Genomic DNA, 14,355 nt, shown 5'->3' on the forward strand with positions numbered 1-14,355 from the left:
ATACTAGTTGGTGTTTTTTCAGTTAATATTTAAAATCCATTTCCATTATAAAAATGTACCTCACTGTTCGATATGATTTTACAAAATAGTCTTGGTGGCATTTAACCCCATCTTTGGAATATACTACCCCTACCCTTTATTCTCCGATTTGAGACCGAAATAAAATCTGAGAATAAGGGGTAGGTGTGCTTTCAATTATCATTAAGTTATTACTCATCTATCTTTTGAAACTTTTATAGTCTACAATGCTGCTTTAGTCTTCCTTTGACAGTGTTTTAAGTAACCTCAATTTTATGTGTTCTGACATTCCTGGTTCTGCAGCTCTGAAAATCTAAACTCGGCTGACTAGAACAAGCAGAGGATTTCCGACAACACTAGAGGATGTGAAAGATGGGCTGTAAGGTGATGGAGGTCACAACTGTGAGCTACACCACATTTGCAGAGTGCAAACAATGATGATGTGGATGATGGATGTTTCAGGCTAAGCGCTGGATGGCTGCAGTGCACCAACAGTAAGAACTGCCATTTATTCTTCTGGGATCCACATCATGATAAAAAATGTATCAGGGCTTTCTATAAAGTATTTTCAAATAGTCTGTACTGCTGCCAGCTATTAAGTGATGATTTACTGAGGGAGTCTGGATGTATGCAAATTGCCTGACAGATGTTTAAATTACCATATCCATATATGGCATGATAAAAAGGTTTCTAAAATGAGGATAGAAAGTAATAAGGTACAAGGGGGTTCTGAATGTCCTACCTCAGGAATGAGATGCGCTGCTCCTAGTGTATATTTGTTTTGCTACGGATATCTTTATTCCCTAAAATGACAACAGATCAATGGAATACAATAAAATCCTTTATGGAAAGGATGATGGAATTTATTTTCTGACTACTAAGGCAGATGGCTCATGACTGGAAAAGGCACTTGGGGATAGGGTAATCTGGCTTTGATCTGTACATCTGGATCTGCGGGCTGAAACTACAAAACAGGCACAATTGGGAAATAGATAATTGCTGCAACCTTGGGAAATCCGAAGCTGACAATAGATAATGTCAATAGCATTACTCCTGCTCCCTAGTAGTATATTCAGACTCAAAGAGATCATGCAGCACCAAAACGGATCCTTCAAACCCACTACGTCCACATCAATCATCAAGTACCCATCTAGGCTAATTCCACTTTCCTTCCAGCACTTGGTCCATAGATTTCTCTGCCTTGGCATTTCATGTGCCAATAGTTTCTATCTCCAACACTCCAGAGCCATTGAGATAAAAAAAAAATTGCTTAAAAATCCACCTAAGTCTCCTGCCCTTACCTTAAGCCTTGCTTTGATACATCTCTGCCAAGGAAAAAGAGAGAGTTTCCTCTTATTTATGTTTCTCTCAGTTTTCAATAACTTAATCAAGTCCCCTCTAGCCTCTTTTATTCATAAGTTATAAGCTAACACTCTGCCTTACAGATCCTTCCAATAGAATATTAGATTAAAGATACTTCAGATGCTAAAAATCTGAAATGAACATATAAAATGCTGGAAATACCCAGGAGAGCAACCAGTAAAAATGAAGAGGCCACAACCTTGCCATTTTGCATTGCAATTATCCTTGACTTATTTTGATTCATACTGTAGACACACATATATAGACATAGATATATAGACAGATAATATATATTAAGTTGAATTATATAATTGATTAATAAGTGCATAAATTGTTTTTGGATTTTTAATATGCTTGGTGACAGCCTCCCGAGATACAAATATAACAAGTGCTATTGTGTTGACTAGCTTTTTCTAATAGATTAAAATCAGTCCAATAGCACTGCAAATATCCTCAATAATGTTTTACTATTTATAATGTGAGAATAGATATGTAAATACCAGCAAATGTGAAAAGAGGAGCAGGCCGATCAGTAACTTGAACTTGTTCTGGATCATGCCTCATCTATAGGTCAATATCATTTATCTGCTTATGCTCCTTTTTTGCTTGATTCCCTTGAAAAAAAATTAAAATGCAGGACTACTTAGCAAGGGTAGAAGTAGGACTGGAAGAAAAATGGGACTAATCTGCTTAGGGAGCTGGCTCAGACACAAAAGGCTGTGAGCTTCTGTGCTGTTAGCGTGCTGCACTTCCATGGTTCTGTGATATCCTAGCTCACAGAAACCTATCCATTTCAGTCCTGAAAGATCCCATCGTCCATAACCCACAACCTTTTTGGGGACAATACTCCAGATACATTCATAAACTCGAGAAGATCTGCAGATGCTGGAAATTCAAGCAACACACATAAAAGATGCTGGTGAACGCAGCTGGCCAGGCAGCATCTATAGGAAGAGGTACAGTTGATGTACAGATACATTCTCTCCTTTGTATAGCTAAAATCATTTTAGATTTGTACCCTGGTTGGATGAGCTCCAATTTGGTATTTGTGCTCTCCTGTGTCCAATTAGTGGAAATCATGGTTCTCCTTTCAGAAATGTCAAAGCTCAACTAACCACCCGCCCCCAGCACCGAAGAGAATACAAAGCAAATTAAATAAATTAGGTTTTAAAAAATATTTCGGTCTCTCATGTTTTAACCTTTTAATCCCTACAATTACATAAGCACAAGAAATCGAACACATGGAATATGTTGTAGCACCTATTATAACCTCAAGGCAGCAGAAATGTAATAAGCCTGTTGTCACACACTTCCATATATCAATCCTGACTCCTGCTGTTGTCTGTGAGGAGTCTGCTAGTTCACCCTGTGACAAAATGGATTTCCACCCGTTGTTGTAGTTACCTCCCACATCCCAAAGATGCACAGATTCGAAGTTGTACTTTGTACTTTGAACTTTGAGATGGTAGGTTAGTTCACCACCGCAAATTGCCTCTAATGCATAGATGGGTGGTAGAATCTAGGGGTAGTTTGGTAAGTATGTGTGGAGAATCAAATGTGTTAGGATTAGTGATTAATAAATAGCTTGTTTCCACAATGTACCTCTAGGACTACAAATCAGGATGTCGTCAAGTGAAATAATTTTCATAAATGTAGGAACGACACATCCAGTTTACAGGTAATCAGGCCTCCATAAGTACCAGTGTGATAACAAGTCACTTATTGGGCCACATCATGCTCAATCCGGCCTGTACTCTCACTTGGTCCCCACTTCATATGAGTCCTGTGACTGCACTAATATCTCATGTCCCCACTGGACCCATTGAATGGAGGACTTTTCTACAACACCCCTGCTGCAAAGCAAGTTCAGGCTGCATGTGGTAACCATCCCTCAGAGAGCAGAACCTCCCACCATTGACCGGAGAGCTTTAGAATTCTCACCACTGTCCTTCGCTATCTTTAAACATCCATAGTAGTCAAAGCAGTTCAAAAGCAGTTTAAGTCTGCTTTTGAAAAAATGAAATATTTAAAGTATGTTGAACTGCTGCAAATTAATTAGGAATTAAACATAAAGGTAAAGAAGGAATAATAAACCAACATTCTCAGAAATGAACTTAAGCTGAATGCAAATATTTAATGGAGTTCAGTAACCTTATTCAAATAGTGAGCTTGTTCCTATTCCTGGCATGAAGCTGAGGGGGTGAATGCGAGTACATTCATCCTCTGTGCTTCGTACCAGCTAGGTTTGCTATCAGACTCCACGGCCTAATCTAGACTAAATTTTCTCAGCTGTGTTGCTTGAGGGTTTAGAATCAGACAGGAGACCAAGGAAATTTTCCCTGCAATTTTTGAATTTGTACCATGCAATCTTTTACACTGGACTCAGAAAGCAGATGGGTTTCATCTGAAAGACAACATTCAAGATGTTTTATGCTCAACTCATTAAATTACAGACATGCTTCGGAATTTTTACCGAACATAATCATGCTAACAAATGAAAGTGGAGTAGGATGTACTGGTAACATATTTCTTACTCCTCACAAAACAGAATATCAACATTGAACAGGAGCAATGTGGAATAAAACAGTCAAAACTGTTACTATCAATTTCTCACAACAGAGCAGAATCACATTTAATAACTCAAGGTAATGAAAAGGCTGAATAGAGGAGGGAAGGTCAATAGCTGGGAACCCATGACGATGTGTTTTCTGGTCATTTGCATGCAGTATTGTGTCTTTTAGTCACAGAGTCATAGCACCATACAGCACAGACCCAGTACTGTTCTCTCTGAACAGACGGCTGATATCAAAGACAAAGGCAAGTTCATTGTCATGTGCACAAAAAATGTATGCACAGGTACAATTTTAAAAAAAACCTTCTTGCAGCAGCATTACTGGCATAATTTAAGCAGCACTCAAAAGAAAAAAGCATAAATTAAACACGTTCTGTTAAAAAAAACACAATTACTATAAAAAGCTCTATTTTAGTGCAAAGTGATCAAACTCTAGTGATTAGTCCCCACTAATCTTCCTCCTAGCACAAAATCTTCCAAGCAACCAAACTGCTACAGCTGACCATTTGCTCCCTCAATTACTTCCACTCAGGACCCTAAATATTCTTTCCACGTGAGGCAACACTTCACCTGAGAAGAGTTGTTTATTGTACACAGTGCTCCCGATGCAATGTCCTCTACAACAGGGGTCCCCAACCTTTTTTGCACTGCGGACCGGTTTCATATTGACAATATTCTTGCGGACCGGCTGACCCGGGGGAGGGGGGGTGTAAGGTTGCCAACGGGAAAGAATAGCAGTCAAATACGTTGTTTACCCCCAAGACTACAATGACCATGAAGCCTTGCGTGGGCACCAGTGCGCATGCGTGTACGTGCCGGTATCGTTCAACAAATAGTTTTTGGCGATTCTGTACGGGGGGAGGAGGTGTTAATCACGACCGGAATATAGGTGATAAGTGGCTAATACACTCAATTTCGTTTCTAAAAGGGTTTATCTAACTAATTTAATATTAAACACACAGCGCATATTTTCCTCGCATGAATATAGCGATAAGTCAATTATCAGGGGAGGACAGGGGAGCTTGAAGTAAGTGTTGAACAGTTTCGGAAGGATAGGAAGGTAGGCAGAGGGGGAGACGTGGCTTTATTGGTAAGAAATGATATTAAATCATTAGAAAGAGCTGATAGGATCGGAAGGTGCTGAATCTTTATGGGTTGAGCTAAGGAATAGCAGGGGTAAAAGGACCCTGATGGCAGTTATTTATAGACCTCCAAACAGCTGCAGGGATGTGGACTACAAATTACAACTGGAAATAGAAAAGGCTTGTCAGAAGGGCAGTGTTATGATAATTGTGGGGGATTTTAATATGCGAGTAGATTGGAAAAATCAGGTCGGCACTGGATCTCAAGAGAGAGAATTTGTAGAATGTCTGCGAGATGGCTTTTTAGAACAGCTTGTTGTTGAGCCCACTAGGGGGTCAGCTGTACTGGATTGGGTATTGTGTAATGAACCGGAGGTGATTGGGGAGATTGAGGTGAAGGAACCCTTAGGAGGCAGTGATCATAACATGATTGGGTTCACTGTGAAATTAGAAAAGGAGAAGCCGAAATCTGATGTGTCGGTGTTTCAGTGGAGTAAAGGAAACTACAGTGGCATGAGAGAGGAACTGGCCAAAGTTGACTGGAAAGAGACACTGGCAGGAAAGACGGCAGAGCAGCAGTGGCTGGAGTTTATGCGAGAAATGAGGAATGTGCAAGACAGGTATATTCCAAAAAAGAAGAAAATTTCGAATGGAAAAAGGATGCAACCGTGGTTGACAAGAGAAGTCAAAGCCAAAGTTAAAGCTAAGGAGAGGGCATACAAGGAAGCAAAAATTAGTGGGAAGACAGAGGATTGGGAAGTCTTTAAAACCTTACAAAAGGAAACCAAGAAGGTCATTAAGAGAGAAAAGATTAACTATGAAAGGAAACTAGCAAATAATATCAAAGAGGATACTAAAAGCTTTTTCAAGTATATAAAGAGTAAAAGACAGGTGAGAGTAGATATAGGACCGATAGAAAATGATACTGGAGAAATTGTAATGGGAGATGAGGAGATGGCAGAGGAACTGAACAAGTATTTTGCATCAGTCTTCACTGAGGAAGACAGCAGGATACCAGACACTCAAGGGTGGCAGGGAAGAGAAGTGTGCGCAGTCACAATTACGACAGAGAAAGTACTCAGGAAGCTGAATAGGCTAAAGGTCGATAAATCTCCTGGACCAGATGGAATGCGCCCTCGTGTTCTGAAGGAAATAGCTGTGGAGATTGCGGAGGCATTAGCGATGATCTTTCAAAAGTCGATAGATTCTGGCATGGTTCTGGAAGACTGGAAGATTGCAAATGTCACTCCGCTATTTAAGAAGGGGGCAAGGAAGCAAAAAGGAAATCATAGACCTGTTAGCTTGACGTCGGTGGTTGGGAAGTTGTTGGAGTCGATTGTCAAGGATGAGGTTACAGAGTACCTGGAGGCATATGACAAGATAGGCAGAACTCAGCATGGATTCCTTAAAGGAAAATCCTACCTGACAAACCTATTACAATTTTTTGAGGAAATTACCAGTAGGCAAGACAAGGGAGATGCAGTGGATGTTGTATATTTGGGTTTTCAGAAGGCCTTTGACAAGGTGCCACACATGGGGCTGCTTAATAAGATAACAGCCCATGGAATTACAGGAAGGAAAGTTACATACGTGGATAGAGCGTTGGCTGATTGGCAGGAAACAGAGAGTGGGAATAAAGGGATCCTATTCTGGTTGGCTGCGGGTTACCAGTGGTTTTCCACAGGGATCAGTGTTGGGGCCGCTTCTTTTTACATTGTACATCAACGATTTGGATTATGGAATATATGGCTTTGTGGCTAAGTTTGCTGACGATATGAAGATAGGTGGAGGGGCCGGTAGTGCTGAGAAAACGGAGAGTCTGCAGAGAGACTTGGATAGATTGGAAGAATGGGCAGAGAAGTGGCAAATGAAGTACAATGTTGGAAAGTGTATGGTTATGCACTTTGGCAGAAAAAATAAACGGGCAGACTATTATTTAAATGGGGAAAGAATTCAAAGTTCTGAGATGCAACGGGACTTGGGAGTCCTCGTACAGGATTCCCTTAAAGTTAACCTCCAGGTTGAGTCGGTAGTGAAGAAGGCGAATGCAATGTTGGCATTCATTTCTAGAGGAATAGAGTATAAGGGCAGGGATGTGATGTTGAGGCTCTATAAGGCGCTGGTGAGACCTCACTTGGAGTACTGTGGGCAGTTTTGGTCTCCTTATTTAAGAAAGGATGTGCTGACGTTGGAGAGGGTACAGAGAAGATTCACTAGAATGATTCCGGGAATGAGAGGGTTAACATATGAGGAACGTTTGTCCGCTCTTGGACTGTATTCCTTGGAGTTTAGAAGAATGAGGGGAGACCTCATAGAAACATTTCGAATGTTAAAAGGCATGGACAGAGTGGATGTGGCAAAGTTGTTTCCCATGATGGGGGAGTCTAGTACGAGAGGGCATGACTTCAGGATTGAAGGGCGCCCTTTCAGAACAGAAATGCAAAAAAAGTTTTTTAGTCAGAGGGTGGTGAAACTATGGAATTTGTTGCCACGGGCAGCAGTGGAGGCCAAGTCATTGGGTGTATTTAAGGCAGAGATTGATAGGTACCTGAGTAGCCAGGGCATCAAAGGTTATGGTGAGAAGGCGGGGCAGTGGGACTAAATAGGATAAAATGGATCAGCTCATGATAAAATGGCGGAGCAGACTCGATGGGCCGAATGGCCTACTTCTGCTCCTTTGTCTTATGGTCTTATGGTCTTAAGTGGTAGAGGCAGGTTCGATATTATCACTTAAAGAAAAATTGGGATAGGTATATGGACAGGAAAGGAATGAAGGGTTATGGGCTGAGTGCAGGTCGGTAGGACCAGCGGAGAGTAGCGTTTGGCACGGACTAGAATGGCAGAGATGGCCTGTTTCCGTGCTGTAGTTGCTATATCGTTATATAAGTAAGTCAATAGCATCATAACATTTTAAGTAATGTTTGGATATTAAACACACAGCACCTATTTTCCCCGTATGAACATATAAAATCATTTCAACACACTAATATCGCTGAATCAGTGGGAGCGCTAGGTTGAATACTTCTTTCCTACAGCAAGACGGTCCTATCGAGGGGTGATGGGAGACAGCGATACTCGAAGGGGGTTCCTTATGTCCAGTCTATTCCGCTATTTAGTTTTTGTTGCACTCATTGCAGACATATGTTGGAAATGGAAGCGACGTTTTCAGTGCTTTCGTGGTTATCTCAGGATATTTAGCCTTGATTTTGAGATCCAGAATGCCGGCAGAGATGTTATGTGAAGCATACTTTTCAGCCCGCAGTCATTTGCAAGCTCGAGGAGTTGATCTCCTTCCCGCGCTGACATGGATGACGTGTGCGTAATGACCTCGCCTGCGTTCAAGCTCAACAGGGCGTGACAGGGAATGAGAAAAGGTGCAGCTGACTCCTATCGCCAAATCATATTGTTTCCTCATGGCCCGGTAGCGCATGCTATGTGGCCCGGTGGTTGGGGACCGCTGCTCTACAATGTGTAAAATGCTACATAAGTTAGGGACCTGCTTCGTCGAGCACCTCTGCTCCATTCACCAAGAGCGGAATTTCCCAGTGGCCAACCCTTCTAATTCCCATCCCCATTCCCAATTTGACATATCAGTCCATGGCCTCCTCTTTTGCCACAATGTGGCCACTCTCAGGGTGGAGGAGGATTGAACTGTATTGTAATGCGAACAACATGGACGAGCAAAGAAAAGCCCCTACACTTCTTAGCTTAATGGGTGCAAGGATGTACAGTCTCTTATGCAACCCAGGAACCCCTGAAAAGCCAGCAAGCAAGATGTTCAATGAAATTGTTACACTTTTACAAAATCACTTGAACCCTAACTTGCTGGCAATAGCTGAGAGATTTAGATTTTACAAAAGGGACCAGCCAAAAGTTGAAAGCATTTCTGAATACATTGCAGAACTGTGCAAACTTTCCCTGCACTGTGATTCCATAGATGGATTTCCTGATGCATTAAGGGACAGGCTTGTATGTGGCACGCATTGTCAAAACAATCCAAAGAGGTTACTATCTGAAAGAGACCTAACCTTAAACAGGCATTGACCATTGCAATATCGTTAGAGACTGCAGCAAAGGATGCAGCAGAACTACAGAAAAGGAGGCTAGAATGTGAAATGCACGAAATGACCCTGGACGGTGCAAAAAAGCCAAAGAGTGTTATTGATGTGGCAAATCCTTCCATGATGCAAATGATTGCTGGTTCAAAGAAAAGTCTGCAGAAAGTGTCACAGACCAGATCACAAAAAGTAGAACCGAATAAAAAGTCTCAAACACAAAACTAAACAAGTGCATAAAGTTACCAAATGTAAAATAGAATCAGACAACATAGAGTCTGACAAAGGTGAACTTTGATGCATAATATTACATCGTATAACTGAAGCAGATCACAAGGTCATCTGGATCACAATAGATGTGTCTGGTGTGAAACTGAAAATGAGCTGGATATAGCATTAGCTCTGTCCATAATTCCAGAGGCTGACTACAACAGGCTGTTTTCTTTTTTTTTATAATTTATTTTTTATTGAAGTTCATCATTAAACAAATATTTCCATAAGATGTATTTGAGATACTGTACATATATATCATATAGTCATATTTGCCAGAAATCTCCACATAATATCTTATAGAAAAAAGAGGAAAGAAAGAACAAGCAAAAGGAGAAAACTATGTACAAGTAGGGAGTGATCTTTTTTTAACAACATATTCATTGACTTGTGAGAATAAAATCAGGCCTATGAGGTGTTCCGTAGTTAAACCATTTTTCCCAGTATGAATCAAATTAATCAAATTGTTCCAATTTAGAATTAACAGTGCTGTTACTTTATCTATTTTGTAAATGTCCATTATAATTTCCATCCATGCATTTAAAGTTGGGCTCCCCTGTGATAACCATTTCCCAGTAAGAGTCTTTTTACCAGCCACCAGCAGTACATTCATTAAATGTTTATCTCTTTTCAACTATTCTTGAGGTATACAGCGGCATGCAAAAGTTTGGGCGCCCCGGTCAATATTTCTGTTACTGTGAATAGCTAAGTGAGTAAAAGATGAACTTATTTCCAAAAGGCATAAAGTTAAAGATGACATATGTCTTTAATATTTTAAGCAAGAAAACTTTTTTTATTTCCATCTTTTACAGTTTCAAAATAATAAAAAAGGAAAAGGGCCCAAAGCAAAAGTTTGGGCACCCTGCATGGCAGTACTTAGTAACACCCCCTTTGGCAAGTATCACAGCTTGTAAACACTTTCTGTAGCCAGCTAAGAGTCTTTCAATTCTTTTCTGGGGGATTTTTGCCCATTCTTCCTGCAAAAATCTTCTAGTTCTGTGAGATTCTTGGGCCATCACGCATGCACTGCTCTGTTGAGGTCTATTTACAGATTCTCGATGATGTTTAGGTCAGGGGACTGTGAGGGCCATGGCAAAACCTGCAGTTTGAGCCTCTTGAGGTAGTCTATTGTGGATTTTGAGGTATGCTTAGGATCATTAACCTGTTGTAGAAGCCATGCCCTTTTCATCTTCGGCTTTTTTACAGATGGTGTGATGTTTGCTTCCAGAATTTGCTGGAATTTAACTTAATTCATTCTCCCCTCTACCAGTAAATGTTCCCCGTGCCAATGGCTGCAACACAAGCCCAAAGCATGATCGATCCACCTCCGCACTTAACAGTTGGAGAGGTGTTCATTTCATGAAATTCTGCACCCTTTTTTCTCCAAACATACCTTTGCCCATTGCGGCTAAAAAGTTCTATTTTAACTTCATCAGTCCACAGGACTTGTTTCCAAAATGCATCAGGCTTGTTTAGATGTTCCTTTGAACTTTCTGAATAGAACTTAAATAGTTGTCTTGCATACTATTGATAAAGATCAATTCATTACAATAGTGCATTGAAGTAGTACAAGGGAAATCAATAACAGTGCAGAATAAAATGTTATAGTTATAGAGAAGGTACAGTGCAGGTAGACTATGAAGTGTAAGGTCAAAATGAAGTAGATTGTGAGATCAAGAGTTTAATTGTAATGTTGAGGCTTTATAAAGCACTGGTGAGGCCTCACTTGGAATTTTAGCTGGAGTGGTGAGTCTATAGAATTCATTACCCCAGGCAGCTGTGGAGGCCAAGTCTTTATGTATATTTAAGGCAGAGGATGATAGATTCTTGATTGCTCAGGGCTAAGGATACGGGAAAAGGCAGGAGATTGTGGCTGAGGATAAAATTGTATCCGCCATGATGAATTCTCGGCCAAATGGCTTAATTCTGCTCCTGTATCTTATGGTCTTATGGTCCTATTTTTATTGTACTGGGAAACCATTTAATAGTCTTATTAAAAGCTGTTCTTGAGCCTGCTGATGTGTGCTTTTCAGGCTCTTGTATTTTCTGCCTGATGGGAGAAGGGAGTAGAAAATATTTCCTGGGTGGGTGGGGCTCTTTAGTTATCTTGGCTGCTCTACCAAGGCAGTGGTGAGTGTACACAGAATCCATGGAAGCAGGTTGGTTTCCGTGATGTGCTTCGCTGTGTCCACAGATCTCTGCAGTTTCTTGTGGTCATGGGCAGATCAGCCGCCATATCAAACCATGATGTATCCGGATGGGATGCTTAATGTGCTGCATCCGTAAAAGTTGGTGAGGGTCAGAGGGAATATGTCAAATTCATTAGCCTCCTAAGGAACTGGAGGTACTGGTGAGCTTTCTTGTCATTGTGACTGGATCAGGACAGGCCATTGGTATTTTTCACCCACAGGGAATCGAAGGAATCTGTCAGCCCGACCTCAGCACCATTGATGTAAATAGAAGCACGTGCACCCTCACCACTCTTTTGTTTTGCTGGCATGCAGGGAAAATTTGTTGTCATAACAACACATTACTAGGCTCTCCATCTCCTTTCTGTACTCTGAGTAATCATTTCAAGTTGACACCCTGAGTCTGGACTGAGAGCAAAGAGGGCTGATTGCCAGTCTAAAGAAGAGAGGGGAAAGGCTGAGATTTGTCCCATCTATAGCCCTAATGATTTTATAAGCTTCTTTAAGGTCACCCCTCAGCCTCCTTTAATGCAAGGAAAATAACCTTGTGCTCAGTGCCTCGATGGATGAAGATAAGAGTGCCATATACCTAATTCAGCACCTCTATCCGTCTGTTTAAATTACTGGATTTTCATCTGGCAGCCTTTATAAAGCAGGCTAACTGAAATACATTTTTCCTCTTCTACCACAGCAAAAGAGTGTCCAGCCTGAATTAGGTGTTTCTTCACAAATAGATGTAACGTTCCGTTATATTGGCTCGTGTATGTCTAGAGGAAATCCCGCCCAGCACCTGCTGCAACACTCCCCTCAGGGTCAGTCGTCGCCCGAATCAATCACAAACATCAATCATCAGCCAGCACACTCAGTAAATTTTAACACATACACTTTATAGATATTACTAATTCTATGACATTAATATACATTTGATACAGAGAGGAAAGTAATGGGAAAAAAAAGGCGCCAACACTTATCGAAGTCCAAGTTCTTCGCGCGCTACCGTTGGAGCTCAAGTTCGACGTCAGACGACCACCCGAATTCCGTCGACCCACGGCTCGGGACCACCCTGAGTGATCGACTGGAGCCTCTCCGCACGTCCGCCGTCCTCCTCGTCTCTCCTCCGACTCCCCGCCAAAACTCAGTCCACAGTCATATCATACAGCATGGCATCCGAAAACAAAACGATACATAACCACCCATTGGCTAATAGAACCCTGTTATCTCATTTTAAAGTAAAACAAACTGTTAGCGCAAACTCTCTGCAGCGTTAAAGCACAACTAAGCCGCATTCCACAGATTAACAAAATCGCCATTTTAAATGTAACAAAAGAAAGACCCCGTACACTCTCCCCCCACCTCAAAAAGGCATGCCCTCATGACGTTAACCGAGTTCACCAGTGCTCCTTGTAAAACACAAAACCCAACCCAGGTGCATAAAGCAGTGACATAACTTTGCAGGGCAGTAGAGATCACACCCTGCTCTCCCGGCGCTATATAAGTGAGTCTTTCCGGGGGATGCCTACTCCTCTGAGGTCTCTGTACTTCCTCTGCTGTCTCTCCCTATTCAGACACCCCAGTTGACCCCTCGAGCCTATCTGACGGACCTTCCCCTTCACCGGGATCCCTCTGGCTCGGGTTCTGCCCCCACCCTCTCCTCCCCCAGTCCCGGCTGTAATACAGGCGGCTCTGCAACTCCCTCCCTCGGTTCCCCTGACTCAGTGATGGAAGGGCCAGGAGTCTCTTCTCCCGGCACCGGGGAATCAGCGAACGGAAGCAGGTACCACACGTCCGAATCATCATCTTCCGATGACATATCCCTTCTCGAGGTGGGGACCGGCCCCGTTTTCTTCGCAGCGGTTTCTTCCCGCACCCCGCGCCCTCGCAGAGTCCTCGTAATAGGGGTAAAGTCCCATTCGGCTCTGGGTCCATCTTCACCTCTCGACCCAGAGGCAACAGGTGGTTCCGATGGAGTACCTTGACAGGCCCCTGCCCACCCTCAGGTCTCACCCGGTAAACCGGGAGATTCGGCATCTGACTCTCCACCACATAGGGGTGGCTGCCCAACGGTCCGCCAACTTGTGCTTACCCGGTAGTCCTAAATTCCGGATAACGACTCGGTCTCCCGGCAATAGCTGGACGAACTTTACCTTCTGATCATACCTCCTTTTATTCCACTGGTTCTGCTTGGTGGCTGCCGCCTCAGCCAACTCGTACGCCCTTTTCAACTCTCTCCTCAATCGGACACGTACTTCAGACACGGCTTCGAAGGTATTTCCCCCGCTTCAGTCCCAAAACACAGATCAATGGGCAACCTCGCTTCCCGTCCGAACATCAGATAGTAGGGCGAGTACCCCGTAGCATCATTGCGAGTACAATTGTAACAATGAACCAAATGGGCAATGTGCTGACTCCACTTACTCTTCTGTCCAATCTCCAAGGTGCCGAGCATGTCCAGCAGGGTCCGGTTAAACCTCTCGGGTTGAGGATCACCCTGCGGGTGATAGGGGGTGGTTCTGGACTTTTCAACCCCAAGCATATCCAGCAATTCATGGATAAGCCTGCTCTCGAAGTCCCGTCCCTGATCACTGTGGATCCGCCGGGGAAGGCCATAATGAACAAAGTACTTCTCCCATAACACCTTCGCCACTGTAGTCGCTTTCTGATCCTTAGTAGGAAAAGCCTGCGCATATCTAGTGTAGTGATCCGTGAGGACCAAAACATTCGCGGTATTGCTGGTGTCCGGCTCAATAGACAGGAAATCCATACACACCAGGTCCATGGGTCCCGCACTCTGCAAGTGAGATAACGGA

Source organism: Mobula birostris, chromosome 2 (assembly GCF_030028105.1).
Source record: "Mobula birostris isolate sMobBir1 chromosome 2, sMobBir1.hap1, whole genome shotgun sequence".
Lineage (NCBI taxonomy): Eukaryota > Metazoa > Chordata > Chondrichthyes > Myliobatiformes > Myliobatidae > Mobula > Mobula birostris.